This window comes from Schistocerca nitens, chromosome 3, assembly GCF_023898315.1.
Source record: "Schistocerca nitens isolate TAMUIC-IGC-003100 chromosome 3, iqSchNite1.1, whole genome shotgun sequence".
Taxonomy (NCBI): domain Eukaryota; kingdom Metazoa; phylum Arthropoda; class Insecta; order Orthoptera; family Acrididae; genus Schistocerca; species Schistocerca nitens.
In genome coordinates, this window is record NC_064616.1 from 116277220 (window position 1) to 116295288 (window position 18069).

The following is an 18069-nucleotide window of genomic DNA, read 5'->3' on the forward strand; positions in this document are numbered from 1 at the left end:
CGGTTTCTTGACTTTGAAGATGTGATTATACTGGTGACGAGATATTGGTTACCCTAAGAGAGTCACAGTGTTTCGTGCCAGTTGCTCACCCAAATACACATTTTTTAGATACTGTTTCCGGTGTGCCTGAAGCGATAAGCCACTAGTTGTGTATCTTAAGAGAAACATCGTTACTTTTGCCAGGGCTTTCTAGAATTTGCTGATTTGATTCTGCTGGTGACGAGGCATTGGCTACCTCAAGAGAGTCATAGAGATTCCTGCCAGTTCTCACCCAAATACACATTTTTTAGAGACTCTTTCCAGTCTGCCTGATAGCTACGCCACTAGTTGTGTATCTTAAGAGTCATTGTAACTTTTGCCAGGGGTTTCTTGAAGTTGCTGATGTGATTATGCTGGTGACGAGGCATTGGCTACCTTAAGAGAGTCATAGTGCTTCCTGCCGGTTGCTCACCCAAATACACATTTTGAGATACTGTGGCCAGTCTGCCTGAGGCGATACGCCACTAATTGTGTATCTTAAGAGAAACATCGTTACTCTTGCCAGCGGTATCTTGACTTTGAAGATGTGATTATACAGGTGACGAGATATTGGTAACCCTAAGAGAGTCACAGTGTTTCGTGCCAGTTGCTCACCCAAATACACATTTTTTAGATACTGTTTCCAGTGTGCCTGAAGCGATACGCCACTAGTTGTGTATCTTAAGAGAAACATCGTTACTCTTGCCAGCGGTTTCTTGACTTTGAAGATGTGATTATACTGGTGACGAGATATTGGCTACCCTAAGAGAGTCACAGTGTTTCCTGCCAGTTGCTCATCCAAATACACATTTTTTAGATACTCTTTCCAGTCTGCCTGATAGCTACGCCACTAGTTGTGTATCTTAAGAGTCATTGTAACTTTTGCCAGGGTTTTCTTGAAGTTGCTGATGTGATTATGCTGGTGACGAGGCATTGGCTACCCTATGAGTGTCATAGTGATTCCTGCTAGTTGCTCACCCAAATACACATTTTTTTGATACTTGGGACAGTCTGCCTCAAGTGACACCCCACTAGCTGTGTATCTTATGAGAAGCTTCGTTACATTTGCAAGCGGTTTCTTGAAGTTGGTGATGGGATTATGTTGGTGACGAGGCATTGGCTACCTTAAGAGAGTCATAGTGCTTCTTGCCAGTTGCTCACCCAAATACACATTTTGAGATACTGTGGCCAGTCTGCCTGAAGCGATACGCGACTAGTTGTGTATCTTAAGAGAAACATCGTTACTTTTGCCAGGGGTTTCTAGAAGTTGCTGATTTGATTCTGCTGGTGACGAGGCATTGGCTACCTCAAGAGAGTCATAGAGATTCCTGCCAGTTTTTCACCCAAATACACATTTTTTAGATACTCTTTCCAGTCTGCCTGATAGCTACGCCACTAGTTGTGTATCTTAAGAGTCATTGTAACTTTTGCCAGGGGTTTCTTGAAGTTGCTGATGTGATTATGCTGGTGACGAGGCATTGGCTACCCTATGAGTGTCATAGTGATTCCTGCTAGTTGCTCACCCAAATACACATTTTTTTGATACTTTGGCCAGTCTGCCTCAAGTGACACGCCACTAGCTGTGTATCTTATGAGAAGCTTCGTTACCCTTGCAAGCGGTTTCTTGAAGTTGGTGATGGGATTATGTTGGTGACGAGGCATTGGCTACCTTAAGAGAGTCATAGTGTTTCCTGCCAGTTGCTCACCCAAATACACATTTTGAGATACTGTGGCCAGTCTGCCTGAAGCGATACGCGACTAGTTGTGTATCTTAAGAGAAACATCGTTACTGTTGCCAGCGGTATCTTGACTTTGAAGATGTGATTATACTGGTGACGAGATATTGGTTACCCTAAGAGAGTCACAGTGTTTCGTGCCAGTTGCTCACCCAAATACACATTTTTTAGATACTGTTTCCAGTGTGCCTGAAGCGATACGCCACTAGTTGTGTATCTTAAGAGAAACATCGTTACTTTTGCCAGGGATTTCTAGAAGTTGCTGATTTGATTCTGCTGGTGACGAGGCATTGGCTACCTCAAGAGAGTCATAGAGATTCCTGCCAGTTCTTCACCCAAATACACATTTTTTAGATACTCTTTCCAGTCTGCCTGATAGCTACGCCACTAGTTGTGTATCTTAAGAGTCATTGTAACTTTTGCCAGGGGTTTCTTGAAGTTGCTGATGTGATTATGCTGGTGACGAGGCATTGGCTACCCTATGAGTGTCATAGTGATTCCTGCTAGTTGCTCACCCAAATACACATTTTTTGATACTTTGGCCAGTCTGCCTCAAGTGACACGCCACTATCTGTGTATCTTATGAGAAGCTTCGTTACCCTTGCAAGCGGTTTCTTGAAGTTGGTAATGGGATTATGTTGGTGACAAGGCATTGGCTACCTTAAGAGAGTCATAGTGCTTCCTGCCAGTTGCTCACCCAAATACACATTTTGAGATACTGTGGCCAGTCTGCCTGAAGCGATACGCCACTAATTGTGTATCTTAAGAGAAACATCGTTACTCTTGCCAGCGGTATCTTGACTTTGAAGATGTGATTATACAGGTGACGAGATATTGGTTACCCTAAGAGAGTCACAGTGTTTCGTGTCATTTTGCTCACCCAAATACACATTTTTTAGATACTGTTTCCAGTGTGCCTGAAGCGATACGCCACTAGTTGTGTATCTTAAGAGAAACATCGTTACTCTTGCCAGCGGTTTCTTGACTTTGAAGATGTGATTATACTGGTGACGAGATATTGGCTACCCTAAGAGAGTCACAGTGTTTCCTGCCAGTTGCTCACCCAAATACACATTTTTAGATACTCTTTCCAGTCTGCCTGATAGCTACGCCACTAGTTGTGTATCTTAAGAGTCATTGTAACTTTTGCCAGGGGTTTCTTGAAGTTGCTGATGTGATTATGCTGGTGACGAGGCATTGGCTACCCTATGAGTGTCATAGTGATTCCTGCTAGTTGCTCACCCAAATACACATTTTTTTGATACTTTGGCCAGTCTGCCTCAAGTGACACGCCACTAGCTGTGTATCTTATGAGAAGCTTCGTTACCCTTGCAAGCGGTTTCTTGAAGTTGGTGATGGGATTATGTTGGTGACGAGGCATTGACTACCTTAAGAGAGTCATAGTGCTTCCTGCCAGTTGCTCACCCAAATACACATTTTGAGATACTGTGGGCAGTCTGCCTGAAGCGATACGCCACTAGTTGTGTATCTTAAGAGAAACATCGTTACTCTTGCCAGCGGTATCTTGACTTTGAAGATGTGATTATACTGGTGACGAGATATTGGTTACCCTAAGAGAGTCACAGTGTTTCGTGCCAGTTGCTCACCCAAATACACATTTTTTAGATACTGTTTCCAGTGTGCCTGAAGCGATACGCCACTAGTTGTGTATCTTAAGAGAAACATCGTTACTTTTGCCAGGGGTTTCTAGAAGTTGCTGATTTGATTCTGCTGGTGACGAGGCATTGGCTACCTCAAGAGAGTCATAGAGATTCCTGCCAGTTCTTCACCCATATACACATTTTTTAGATACTCTTTCCAGTCTGCCTGATAGCTACGCCACTAGTTGTGTATCTTAAGAGTCATTGTAACTTTTGCCAGGGGTTTCTTGAAGTTGCTGATGTGATTATGCTGGTGACGAGGCATTGGCTACCCTATGAGTGTCATAGTGATTCCTGCTAGTTGCTCACCCAAATACATATTTTTTTGATACTTTGGCCAGTCTGCCTCAAGTGACACCCCACTAGCTGTGTATCTTATGAGAAGCTTCGTTACCTTTGCAAGCGGTTTCTTGAAGTTGGTGATGGGATTATGTTGGTGACGAGGCATTGGCTACCTTAAGAGAGTCATAGTGCTTCCTGCCAGTTGCTCACCCAAATACACATTTTGAGATACTGTGGCCAGTCTGCCTGAAGCGATACGCCACTAGTTGTGTATCTTAAGAGAAACATCGTTACTTTTGCCAGGGGTTTCTAGAAGTTGCTGATGTGATAATGCTGGTGACAAGGCATTGGCTACCCTATGAGTGTCATAGTGATTCCTGCTAGTTGCTCACCCAAATACACATTTTTTTGATACTTTGGCCAGTCTGCCTCAAGTGACACCCCACTAGTTGTGTATCTTATGAGAAGTTTCGTTACCTTTGCAAGCGGTTTCTTGAAGTTGGTGATGGGATTATGTTGGTGACGAGGCATTGGCTACCCTATGAGTGTCATAGTGATTCCTGCTAGTTGCTCACCCAAATACACATTTTGAGATACTGTCGCCAGTCTGCCTGAAGCGATACGCCACTAGTTGTGTACCTTAAGAGAAACATCCTTACTCTTGCCAGCGGTTTCTTGACTTTGAAGATGTGATTATACTGGTGACGAGATATTGGTTACCCTAAGAGAGTCACAGTGTTTCCTGCCAGTTGCTCATCCAAATACACATTTTTTAGATACTCTATCCAGTCTGCCTGATAGCTACGCCACTAGTTGTGTATCTTAAGAGTCATTGTAACTTTTGCCAGGGGTTTCTTGAAGTTGCTGATGTGATTATGCTGGTGACGAGGCATTGCCTACCCTATGAGTGTCATAGTGATTCCTGCTAGTTGCTCACCCAAATACACATTTTTTTGATACTTTGGCCAGTCTGCCTCAAGTGACACCCCACTAGCTGTGTATCTTATGAGAAGTTTCGTTACCTTTGCAAGCGGTTTCTTGAAGTTGGTGATGGGATTATGTTGGTGACGAGGCATTGGCTACATTAAGAGAGTCATAGTGCTTCCTGCCAGTTGCTCACCCAAATACACATTTTGAGATACTGTGGCCAGTCTGCCCGAAGCGATATGCCAACAGTTGTGTACCTTAAGAGAAACATCGTTACTCTTGCCAGCGGTTTCTTGACTTTGAAGATGTGATTATACTGGTGACGAGATATTGGTTACCCTAAGAGAGTCACAGTGTTTCGTGCCAGTTGCTCACCCAAATACACATTTTTTAGATACTGTTTCCGGTGTGCCTGAAGCGATAAGCCACTAGTTGTGTATCTTAAGAGAAACATCGTTACTTTTGCCAGGGCTTTCTAGAATTTGCTGATTTGATTCTGCTGGTGACGAGGCATTGGCTACCTCAAGAGAGTCATAGAGATTCCTGCCAGTTCTCACCCAAATACACATTTTTTAGAGACTCTTTCCAGTCTGCCTGATAGCTACGCCACTAGTTGTGTATCTTAAGAGTCATTGTAACTTTTGCCAGGGGTTTCTTGAAGTTGCTGATGTGATTATGCTGGTGACGAGGCATTGGCTACCTTAAGAGAGTCATAGTGCTTCCTGCCGGTTGCTCACCCAAATACACATTTTGAGATACTGTGGCCAGTCTGCCTGAGGCGATACGCCACTAATTGTGTATCTTAAGAGAAACATCGTTACTCTTGCCAGCGGTATCTTGACTTTGAAGATGTGATTATACAGGTGACGAGATATTGGTAACCCTAAGAGAGTCACAGTGTTTCGTGCCAGTTGCTCACCCAAATACACATTTTTTAGATACTGTTTCCAGTGTGCCTGAAGCGATACGCCACTAGTTGTGTATCTTAAGAGAAACATCGTTACTCTTGCCAGCGGTTTCTTGACTTTGAAGATGTGATTATACTGGTGACGAGATATTGGCTACCCTAAGAGAGTCACAGTGTTTCCTGCCAGTTGCTCATCCAAATACACATTTTTTAGATACTCTTTCCAGTCTGCCTGATAGCTACGCCACTAGTTGTGTATCTTAAGAGTCATTGTAACTTTTGCCAGGGTTTTCTTGAAGTTGCTGATGTGATTATGCTGGTGACGAGGCATTGGCTACCCTATGAGTGTCATAGTGATTCCTGCTAGTTGCTCACCCAAATACACATTTTTTTGATACTTGGGACAGTCTGCCTCAAGTGACACCCCACTAGCTGTGTATCTTATGAGAAGCTTCGTTACATTTGCAAGCGGTTTCTTGAAGTTGGTGATGGGATTATGTTGGTGACGAGGCATTGGCTACCTTAAGAGAGTCATAGTGCTTCTTGCCAGTTGCTCACCCAAATACACATTTTGAGATACTGTGGCCAGTCTGCCTGAAGCGATACGCGACTAGTTGTGTATCTTAAGAGAAACATCGTTACTTTTGCCAGGGGTTTCTAGAAGTTGCTGATTTGATTCTGCTGGTGACGAGGCATTGGCTACCTCAAGAGAGTCATAGAGATTCCTGCCAGTTTTTCACCCAAATACACATTTTTTAGATACTCTTTCCAGTCTGCCTGATAGCTACGCCACTAGTTGTGTATCTTAAGAGTCATTGTAACTTTTGCCAGGGGTTTCTTGAAGTTGCTGATGTGATTATGCTGGTGACGAGGCATTGGCTACCCTATGAGTGTCATAGTGATTCCTGCTAGTTGCTCACCCAAATACACATTTTTTTGATACTTTGGCCAGTCTGCCTCAAGTGACACGCCACTAGCTGTGTATCTTATGAGAAGCTTCGTTACCCTTGCAAGCGGTTTCTTGAAGTTGGTGATGGGATTATGTTGGTGACGAGGCATTGGCTACCTTAAGAGAGTCATAGTGTTTCCTGCCAGTTGCTCACCCAAATACACATTTTGAGATACTGTGGCCAGTCTGCCTGAAGCGATACGCGACTAGTTGTGTATCTTAAGAGAAACATCGTTACTGTTGCCAGCGGTATCTTGACTTTGAAGATGTGATTATACTGGTGACGAGATATTGGTTACCCTAAGAGAGTCACAGTGTTTCGTGCCAGTTGCTCACCCAAATACACATTTTTTAGATACTGTTTCCAGTGTGCCTGAAGCGATACGCCACTAGTTGTGTATCTTAAGAGAAACATCGTTACTTTTGCCAGGGATTTCTAGAAGTTGCTGATTTGATTCTGCTGGTGACGAGGCATTGGCTACCTCAAGAGAGTCATAGAGATTCCTGCCAGTTCTTCACCCAAATACACATTTTTTAGATACTCTTTCCAGTCTGCCTGATAGCTACGCCACTAGTTGTGTATCTTAAGAGTCATTGTAACTTTTGCCAGGGGTTTCTTGAAGTTGCTGATGTGATTATGCTGGTGACGAGGCATTGGCTACCCTATGAGTGTCATAGTGATTCCTGCTAGTTGCTCAGCCAAATACACATTTTTTTGATACTTTGGCCAGTCTGCCTCAAGTGACACGCCACTATCTGTGTATCTTATGAGAAGCTTCGTTACCCTTGCAAGCGGTTTCTTGAAGTTGGTAATGGGATTATGTTGGTGACAAGGCATTGGCTACCTTAAGAGAGTCATAGTGCTTCCTGCCAGTTGCTCACCCAAATACACATTTTGAGATACTGTGGCCAGTCTGCCTGAAGCGATACGCCACTAATTGTGTATCTTAAGAGAAACATCGTTACTCTTGCCAGCGGTATCTTGACTTTGAAGATGTGATTATACAGGTGACGAGATATTGGTTACCCTAAGAGAGTCACAGTGTTTCGTGTCATTTTGCTCACCCAAATACACATTTTTTAGATACTGTTTCCAGTGTGCCTGAAGCGATACGCCACTAGTTGTGTATCTTAAGAGAAACATCGTTACTCTTGCCAGCGGTTTCTTGACTTTGAAGATGTGATTATACTGGTGACGAGATATTGGCTACCCTAAGAGAGTCACAGTGTTTCCTGCCAGTTGCTCACCCAAATACACATTTTTAGATACTCTTTCCAGTCTGCCTGATAGCTACGCCACTAGTTGTGTATCTTAAGAGTCATTGTAACTTTTGCCAGGGGTTTCTTGAAGTTGCTGATGTGATTATGCTGGTGACGAGGCATTGGCTACCCTATGAGTGTCATAGTGATTCCTGCTAGTTGCTCACCCAAATACACATTTTTTTGATACTTTGGCCAGTCTGCCTCAAGTGACACGCCACTAGCTGTGTATCTTATGAGAAGCTTCGTTACCCTTGCAAGCGGTTTCTTGAAGTTGGTGATGGGATTATGTTGGTGACGAGGCATTGACTACCTTAAGAGAGTCATAGTGCTTCCTGCCAGTTGCTCACCCAAATACACATTTTGAGATACTGTGGGCAGTCTGCCTGAAGCGATACGCCACTAGTTGTGTATCTTAAGAGAAACATCGTTACTCTTGCCAGCGGTATCTTGACTTTGAAGATGTGATTATACTGGTGACGAGATATTGGTTACCCTAAGAGAGTCACAGTGTTTCGTGCCAGTTGCTCACCCAAATACACATTTTTTAGATACTGTTTCCAGTGTGCCTGAAGCGATACGCCACTAGTTGTGTATCTTAAGAGAAACATCGTTACTTTTGCCAGGGGTTTCTAGAAGTTGCTGATTTGATTCTGCTGGTGACGAGGCATTGGCTACCTCAAGAGAGTCATAGAGATTCCTGCCAGTTCTTCACCCATATACACATTTTTTAGATACTCTTTCCAGTCTGCCTGATAGCTACGCCACTAGTTGTGTATCTTAAGAGTCATTGTAACTTTTGCCAGGGGTTTCTTGAAGTTGCTGATGTGATTATGCTGGTGACGAGGCATTGGCTACCCTATGAGTGTCATAGTGATTCCTGCTAGTTGCTCACCCAAATACATATTTTTTTGATACTTTGGCCAGTCTGCCTCAAGTGACACCCCACTAGCTGTGTATCTTATGAGAAGCTTCGTTACCTTTGCAAGCGGTTTCTTGAAGTTGGTGATGGGATTATGTTGGTGACGAGGCATTGGCTACCTTAAGAGAGTCATAGTGCTTCCTGCCAGTTGCTCACCCAAATACACATTTTGAGATACTGTGGCCAGTCTGCCTGAAGCGATACGCCACTAATTGTGTATCTTAAGAGAAACATCGTTACTCTTGCCAGCGGCATCTTGACTTTGAAGATGTGATTATACAGGTGACGAGATATTGGTTACCCTAAGAGAGTCACAGTGTTTCGTGCCAGTTGCTCACCCAAATACACATTTTTTAGATACTGTTTCCAGTGTGCCTGAAGCGATACGCCACTAGTTGTGTATCTTAAGAGAAACAACGTTACTTTTGCCAGGGGTTTCTACAAGTTGCTGATTTGATTGTGCTGTTAACGAGGCATTGGCTACCTCAAGAGAGTCATAGAGATTCCTGCCAGTTCTTCACCCAAATACACATTTTTTAGATACTCTTTCCAGTCTGCCTGATAGCTACGCCACTAGTTGTGTATCTTAAGAGTCATTGTAACTTTTGCCCGGGGTTTCTTGAAGTTGCTGATGTGATTATGCTGGTGACGAGGCATTGGCTACCCTATGAGTGTCATAGTGATTCCTGCTAGTTGCTCACCCTAATACACATTTTTTTGATATTTTGGCCAGTCTGCCTCAAGTGACACCCCACTAGCTGTGTATCTTATGAGAAGCTTCGTTACCTTTGCAAGCGGTTTCTTGAAGTTGGTGATGGGATTATGTTGGTGACGAGGCATTGGCTACCTTAAGAGAGTCATAGTGCTTCCTGCCAGTTGCTCACCCAAATACACATTTTGAGATACTGTGGCCAGTCTGCCTGAAGCGATACGCCACTAGTTGTGTATCTTAAGAGAAACATCGTTACTCTAGCCAGCGGTTTCTTGACTTTGAAGATGTTATTATACTGGTGACGAGATATTGGTTACCCTAAGAGAGTCACAGTGTTTCGTGCCAGTTGCTCACCCAAATACACATTTTTTAGATACTGTTTCCAGTGTGCCTGAAGCGATACGCCACTAGTTGTGTATCTTAAGAGAAACATCGTTACTTTTGCCAGGGGTTTCTACAAGTTGCTGATTTGATTGTGCTGTTAACGAGGCATTGGCTACCTCAAGAGAGTCATAGAGATTCCTGCCAGTTCTTCACCCAAATACACATTTTTTAGATACTCTTTCCAGTCTGCCTGATAGCTACGCCACTAGTTGTGTATCTTAAGAGTCATTGTAACTTTTGCCAGGGGTTTCTTGAAGTTGCTGATGTGATTATGCTGGTGACGAGGCATTGGCTACCCTATGAGTGTCATAGTGATTCCTGCTAGTTGCTCACCCAAATACATATTTTTTTGATACTTTGGCCAGTCTGCCTCAAGTGACACCCCACTAGCTGTGTATCTTATGAGAAGCTTCGTTACCTTTGCAAGCGGTTTCTTGAAGTTGGTGATGGGATTATGTTGGTGACGAGGCATTGGCTACCTTAAGAGAATCATAGTGCTTCCTGCCAGTTGCTCACCCAAATACACATTTTGAGATACTGTGGCCAGTCTGCCTGAAGCGATACGCCACTAATTGTGTATCTTAAGAGAAACATCGTTACTCTTGCCAGCGGTATCTTGACTTTGAAGATGTGATTATACTGGTGACGAGATATTGGTTACCCTAAGAGAGTCACAGTGTTTCGTGCCAGTTGCTCACCCAAATACACATTTTTTAGATACTGTTTCCAGTGTGCCTGAAGCGATACGCCACTAGTTGTGTATCTTAAGAGAAACATCGTCACTTTTGCCAGGGGTTTCTAGAAGTTGCTGATTTGATTCTGCTGGTGACGAGGCATTGGCTACCTCAAGAGAGTCATAGAGATTCCTGCCAGTTCTTCACCCAAATACACATTTTTTAGATACTCTTTCCAGTCTGCCTGATAGCTACGCCACTAGTTGTGTATCTTAAGAGTCATTGTAACTTTTGCCAGGGGTTTCTTGAAGTTGCTGATGTGATTATGCTGGTGACGAGGAATTGGCTACCCTATGAGTGTCATAGTGATTCCTGCTAGTTGCTCACCCAAATACACATTTTTTTGATACTTTGGCCAGTCTGCCTCAAGTGACACGCCACTAGCTGTGTATCTTATGAGAAGCTTCGTTACCCTTGCAAGCGGTTTCTTGAAGTTGGTGATGGGATTATGTTGGTGACGAGGCATTGGCTACCTTAAGAGAGTCATAGTGCTTCCTGCCAGTTGCTCACCCAAATACACATTTTGAGATACTGTGGCCAGTCTGCCTGAAGCGATACGCCACTAATTGTGTATCTTAAGAGAAACATCGTTACTCTTGCCAGCGGTATCTTGACTTTGAAGATGTGATTATACAGGTGACGAGATATTGGTTACCCTAAGAGAGTCACAGTGTTTCGTGCCAGTTGCTCACCCAAATACACATTTTTTAGATACTGTTTCCAGTGTGCCTGAAGCGATACGCCACTAGTTGTGTATCTTAAGAGAAACATCGTTACTCTTGCCAGCGGTTTCTTGACTTTGAAGATGTGATTATACTGGTGACGAGATATTGGCTACCCTAAGAGAGTCACAGTGTTTCCTGCCAGTTGCTCATCCAAATACACATTTTTTAGATACTCTTTCCAGTCTGCCTGATAGCTACGCCACTAGTTGTGTATCTTAAGAGTCATTGTAACTTTTGCCCGGGGTTTCTTGAAGTTGCTGATGTGATTATGCTGGTGACGATGCATTGGCTACCCTATGAGTGTCATAGTGATTCCTGCTAGTTGCTCCCCCCATATACACATTTTTTTGATATTTTGGCCAGTCTGCCTCAAGTGACACGCCACTAGCTGTGTATCTTATGAGAAGCTTCGTTACCTTTGCAAGCGGTTTCTTGAAGTTGGTGATGGGATTATGTTAATGACGAGGCATTGGCTACCTTAAGAGAGTCATAGTGCTTCCTGCCAGTTGCTCACCCAAATACACATTTTGAGATACTGTGGCCAGTCTGCCTGAGGCGATACGCCACTAGTTGTGTATCTTAAGAGAAACATCGTTACTCTTGCCAGCGGTTTCTTGACTTTGAAGATGTGATTATACTGGTGACGAGATATTGGTTACCCTAAGAGAGTCACAGTGTTTCGTGCCAGTTGCTCACCCAAATACACATTTTTTAGATACTGTTTCCAGTGTGCCTGAAGCGATACGCCACTAGTTGTGTATCTTAAGAGAAACATCGTTACTTTTGCCAGGGGTTTCTAGAAGTTGCTGATTTGATTGTGCTGTTAACGAGGCATTGGCTAGCTCAAGAGAGTCATAGAGATTCCTGCCAGTTCTTCACCCAAATACACATTTTTTAGATATTCTTTCCAGTCTGCCTGATAGCTACGCCACTAGTTGTGTATCTTAAGAGTCATTGTAACTTTTGCCAGGGGTTTCTTGAAGTTGCTGATGTGATTATGCTGGTGACGAGGCATTGGCTACCCTATGAGTGTCATAGTGATTCCTGCTAGTTGCTCACCCAAATACACATTTTTTTGATACTTTGGCCAGTCTGCCTCAAGTGACACGCCACCAGCTGTGTATCTTACGAGAAGCTTCGTTACCCTTGCAAGCGGTTTCTTGAAGTTGGTGATGGGATTATGTTGGTGACGAGGCATTGGCTACCTTAAGAGAGTCATAGTGCTTCCTGCCAGTTGCTCACCCAAATACACATTTTGAGATACTGTGGCCAGTCTGCCTGAAGCGATACGCCACTAATTGTGTATCTTAAGAGACACATCGTTACTCTTGCCAGCGGTATCTTGACTTTGAAGATGTGATTATACTGGTGACGAGATATTGGTTACCCTAAGAGAGTCACAGTGTTTCGTGCCAGTTGCTCACCCAAATACACATTTTTTAGATACTGTTTCCAGTGTGCCTGAAGCGATACGCCACTAGTTGTGTATCTTAAGAGAAACATCGTTACTTTTGCCAGGGGTTTCTAGAAGTTGCTGATTTGATTCTGCTGGTGACGAGGCATTGGCTACCTCAAGAGAGTCATAGAGATTCCTGCCAGTTCTTCACCCAAATACACATTTTTTAGATACTCTTTCCAGTCTGCCTGATAGCTACGCCACTAGTTGTGTATCTTAAGAGTCATTGTAACTTTTTCCCGGGGTTTCTTGAAGTTGCTGATGTGATTATGCTGGTGACGAGGCATTGGCTACCCTATGAGTGTCATAGTGATTCCTGCTAGTTGCTCACCCAAATACAAATTTTTTTGATATTTTGGCCAGTCTGCCTCAAGTGACACCCCACTAGCTGTGTATCTTATGAGAAGCTTCGTTACCTTTGCAAGCGGTTTCTTGAAGTTGGTGATGGGATTATGTTGGTGACGAGGCATTGGCTACCTTAAGAGAGTCATAGTGCTTCCTGCCAGTTGCTCACCCAAATACACATTTTGAGATACTGTGGCCAGTCTGCCTGAAGCGATACGCCACTAGTTGTGTATCTTAAGAGAAACATCGTTACTCTTGCCAGCGGTTTCTTGACTTTGAAGATGTGATTATACTGGTGACGAGATATTGGCAACCCTAAGAGAGTCACAGTGTTTCCTGCCAGTTGGTCATCCAAATACACATTTTTTAGATACTCTTTCCAGTCTGCCTGATAGCTACGCCACTAGTTGTGTATCTTAAGAGTCATTGTAACTTTTTCCCGGGGTTTCTTGAAGTTGCTGATGTGATTATGCTGGTGACGAGGCATTGGCTACCCTATGAGTGTCATAGTGATTCCTGCTAGTTGCTCACCCAAATACACATTTTTTTGATATTTTGGCCAGTCTGCCTCAAGTGACACCCCACTAGCTGTGTATCTTATGAGAAGCTTCGTTACCTTTGCAAGCGGTTTCTTGAAGTTGGTGATGGGATTATGTTGGTGACGAGGCATTGGCTACCTTAAGAGAGTCATAGTGCTTCCTGCCAGTTGCTCACCCAAATACACATTTTGAGATACTGTGGCCAGTGTGCCTGAAGCGATACGCCACTAGTTGTGTATCTTAAGAGAAACATCGTTACTCTTGCCAGCGGTTTCTTGACTTTGAAGATGTTATTATACTGGTGACGAGATATTGGTTACCCTAAGAGAGTCACAGTGTTTCGTGCCAGTTGCTCACCCAAATACACATTTTTTAGATACTGTTTCCAGTGTGCCTGAAGCGATACGCCACTAGTTGTGTATCTTAAGAGAAACATCGTTACTTTTGCCAGGGGTTTCTACAAGTTGCTGATTTGATTGTGCTGTTAACGAGGCATTGGCTACCTCAAGAGAGTCATAGAGATTCCTGCCAGTTCTTCACCCAAATACACATTTTTTAGATACTCTTTCCAGTCTGCCTGATAGCTACGCCACTAGTTGTGTATCTTAAGAGTCATTGTAACTTTTGCCAGGGGTTTCTTGAAGTTGCTGATGTGATTATGCTGGTGACGAGGCATTGGCTACCCTATGAGTGTCATAGTGATTCCTGCTAGTTGCTCACCCAAATACATATTTTTTTGATACTTTGGCCAGTCTGCCTCAAGTGACACCCCACTAGCTGTGTATCTTATGAGAAGCTTCGTTACCTTTGCAAGCGGTTTCTTGAAGTTGGTGATGGGATTATGTTGGTGACGAGGCATTGGCTACCTTAAGAGAATCATAGTGCTTCCTGCCAGTTGCTCACCCAAATACACATTTTGAGATACTGTGGCCAGTCTGCCTGAGGCGATACGCCACTAATTGTGTATCTTAAGAGAAACATCGTTACTCTTGCCAGCGGTTTCTTGACTTTGAAGATGTGATTATACTGGTGACGAGATATTGGCTACCCTAAGAGAGTCACAGTGTTTCCTGCCAGTTGCTCATCCAAATACACATTTTTTAGATACTCTTTCCAGTCTGCCTGATAGCTACGCCACTAGTTGTGTATCTTAAGAGTCATTGTAACTTTTGCCCGGGGTTTCTTGAAGTTGCTGATGTGATTATGCTGGTGACGATGCATTGGCTACCCTATGAGTGTCATAGTGATTCCTGCTAGTTGCTCCCCCCATATACACATTTTTTTGATATTTTGGCCAGTCTGCCTCAAGTGACACGCCACTAGCTGTGTATCTTATGAGAAGCTTCGTTACCTTTGCAAGCGGTTTCTTGAAGTTGGTGATGGGATTATGTTAATGACGAGGCATTGGCTACCTTAAGAGAGTCATAGTGCTTCCTGCCAGTTGCTCACCCAAATACACATTTTGAGATACTGTGGCCAGTCTGCCTGAGGCGATACGCCACTAGTTGTGTATCTTAAGAGAAACATCGTTACTCTTGCCAGCGGTTTCTTGACTTTGAAGATGTGATTATACTGGTGACGAGATATTGGTTACCCTAAGAGAGTCACAGTGTTTCGTGCCAGTTGCTCACCCAAATACACATTTTTTAGATACTGTTTCCAGTGTGCCTGAAGCGATACGCCACTAGTTGTGTATCTTAAGAGAAACATCGTTACTTTTGCCAGGGGTTTCTAGAAGTTGCTGATTTGATTGTGCTGTTAACGAGGCATTGGCTAGCTCAAGAGAGTCATAGAGATTCCTGCCAGTTCTTCACCCAAATACACATTTTTTAGATATTCTTTCCAGTCTGCCTGATAGCTACGCCACTAGTTGTGTATCTTAAGAGTCATTGTAACTTTTGCCAGGGGTTTCTTGAAGTTGCTGATGTGATTATGCTGGTGACGAGGCATTGGCTACCCTATGAGTGTCATAGTGATTCCTGCTAGTTGCTCACCCAAATACACATTTTTTTGATACTTTGGCCAGTCTGCCTCAAGTGACACGCCACCAGCTGTGTATCTTACGAGAAGCTTCGTTACCCTTGCAAGCGGTTTCTTGAAGTTGGTGATGGGATTATGTTGGTGACGAGGCATTGGCTACCTTAAGAGAGTCATAGTGCTTCCTGCCAGTTGCTCACCCAAATACACATTTTGAGATACTGTGGCCAGTCTGCCTGAAGCGATACGCCACTAATTGTGTATCTTAAGAGACACATCGTTACTCTTGCCAGCGGTATCTTGACTTTGAAGATGTGATTATACTGGTGACGAGATATTGGTTACCCTAAGAGAGTCACAGTGTTTCGTGCCAGTTGCTCACCCAAATACACATTTTTTAGATACTGTTTCCAGTGTGCCTGAAGCGATACGCCACTAGTTGTGTATCTTAAGAGAAACATCGTTACTTTTGCCAGGGGTTTCTAGAAGTTGCTGATTTGATTCTGCTGGTGACGAGGCATTGGCTACCTCAAGAGAGTCATAGAGATTCCTGCCAGTTCTTCACCCAAATACACATTTTTTAGATACTCTTTCCAGTCTGCCTGATAGCTACGCCACTAGTTGTGTATCTTAAGAGTCATTGTAACTTTTTCCCGGGGTTTCTTGAAGTTGCTGATGTGATTATGCTGGTGACGAGGCATTGGCTACCCTATGAGTGTCATAGTGATTCCTGCTAGTTGCTCACCCAAATACAAATTTTTTTGATATTTTGGCCAGTCTGCCTCAAGTGACACCCCACTAGCTGTGTATCTTATGAGAAGCTTCGTTACCTTTGCAAGCGGTTTCTTGAAGTTGGTGATGGGATTATGTTGGTGACGAGGCATTGGCTACCTTAAGAGAGTCATAGTGCTTCCTGCCAGTTGCTCACCCAAATACACATTTTGAGATACTGTGGCCAGTCTGCCTGAAGCGATACGCCACTAGTTGTGTATCTTAAGAGAAACATCGTTACTCTTGCCAGCGGTTTCTTGACTTTGAAGATGTGATTATACTGGTGACGAGATATTGGCAACCCTAAGAGAGTCACAGTGTTTCCTGCCAGTTGGTCATCCAAATACACATTTTTTAGATACTCTTTCCAGTCTGCCTGATAGCTACGCCACTAGTTGTGTATCTTAAGAGTCATTGTAACTTTTTCCCGGGGTTTCTTGAAGTTGCTGATGTGATTATGCTGGTGACGAGGCATTGGCTACCCTATGAGTGTCATAGTGATTCCTGCTAGTTGCTCACCCAAATACACATTTTTTTGATATTTTGGCCAGTCTGCCTCAAGTGACACCCCACTAGCTGTGTATCTTATGAGAAGCTTCGTTACCTTTGCAAGCGGTTTCTTGAAGTTGGTGATGGGATTATGTTGGTGACGAGGCATTGGCTACCTTAAGAGAGTCATAGTGCTTCCTGCCAGTTGCTCACCCAAATACACATTTTGAGATACTGTGGCCAGTGTGCCTGAAGCGATACGCCACTAGTTGTGTATCTTAAGAGAAACATCGTTACTCTTGCCAGCGGTTTCTTGACTTTGAAGATGTTATTATACTGGTGACGAGATATTGGTTACCCTAAGAGAGTCACAGTGTTTCGTGCCAGTTGCTCACCCAAATACACATTTTTTAGATACTGTTTCCAGTGTGCCTGAAGCGATACGCCACTAGTTGTGTATCTTAAGAGAAACATCGTTACTTTTGCCAGGGGTTTCTACAAGTTGCTGATTTGATTGTGCTGTTAACGAGGCATTGGCTACCTCAAGAGAGTCATAGAGATTCCTGCCAGTTCTTCACCCAAATACACATTTTTTAGATACTCTTTCCAGTCTGCCTGATAGCTACGCCACTAGTTGTGTATCTTAAGAGTCATTGTAACTTTTGCCAGGGGTTTCTTGAAGTTGCTGATGTGATTATGCTGGTGACGAGGCATTGGCTACCCTATGAGTGTCATAGTGATTCCTGCTAGTTGCTCACCCAAATACATATTTTTTTGATACTTTGGCCAGTCTGCCTCAAGTGACACCCCACTAGCTGTGTATCTTATGAGAAGCTTCGTTACCTTTGCAAGCGGTTTCTTGAAGTTGGTGATGGGATTATGTTGGTGACGAGGCATTGGCTACCTTAAGAGAATCATAGTGCTTCCTGCCAGTTGCTCACCCAAATACACATTTTGAGATACTGTGGCCAGTCTGCCTGAGGCGATACGCCACTAATTGTGTATCTTAAGAGAAACATCGTTACTCTTGCCAGCGGTATCTTGACTTTGAAGATGTGATTATACTGGTGACGAGATATTGGTTACCCTAAGAGAGTCACAGTGTTTCGTGCCAGTTGCTCACCCAAATACACATTTTTTAGATACTGTTTCCAGTGTGCCTGAAGCGATACGCCACTAGTTGTGTATCTTAAGAGAAACATCGTTACTTTTGCCAGGGGTTTCTAGAAGTTGCTGATTTGATTCTGCTGGTGACGAGGCATTGGCTACCTCAAG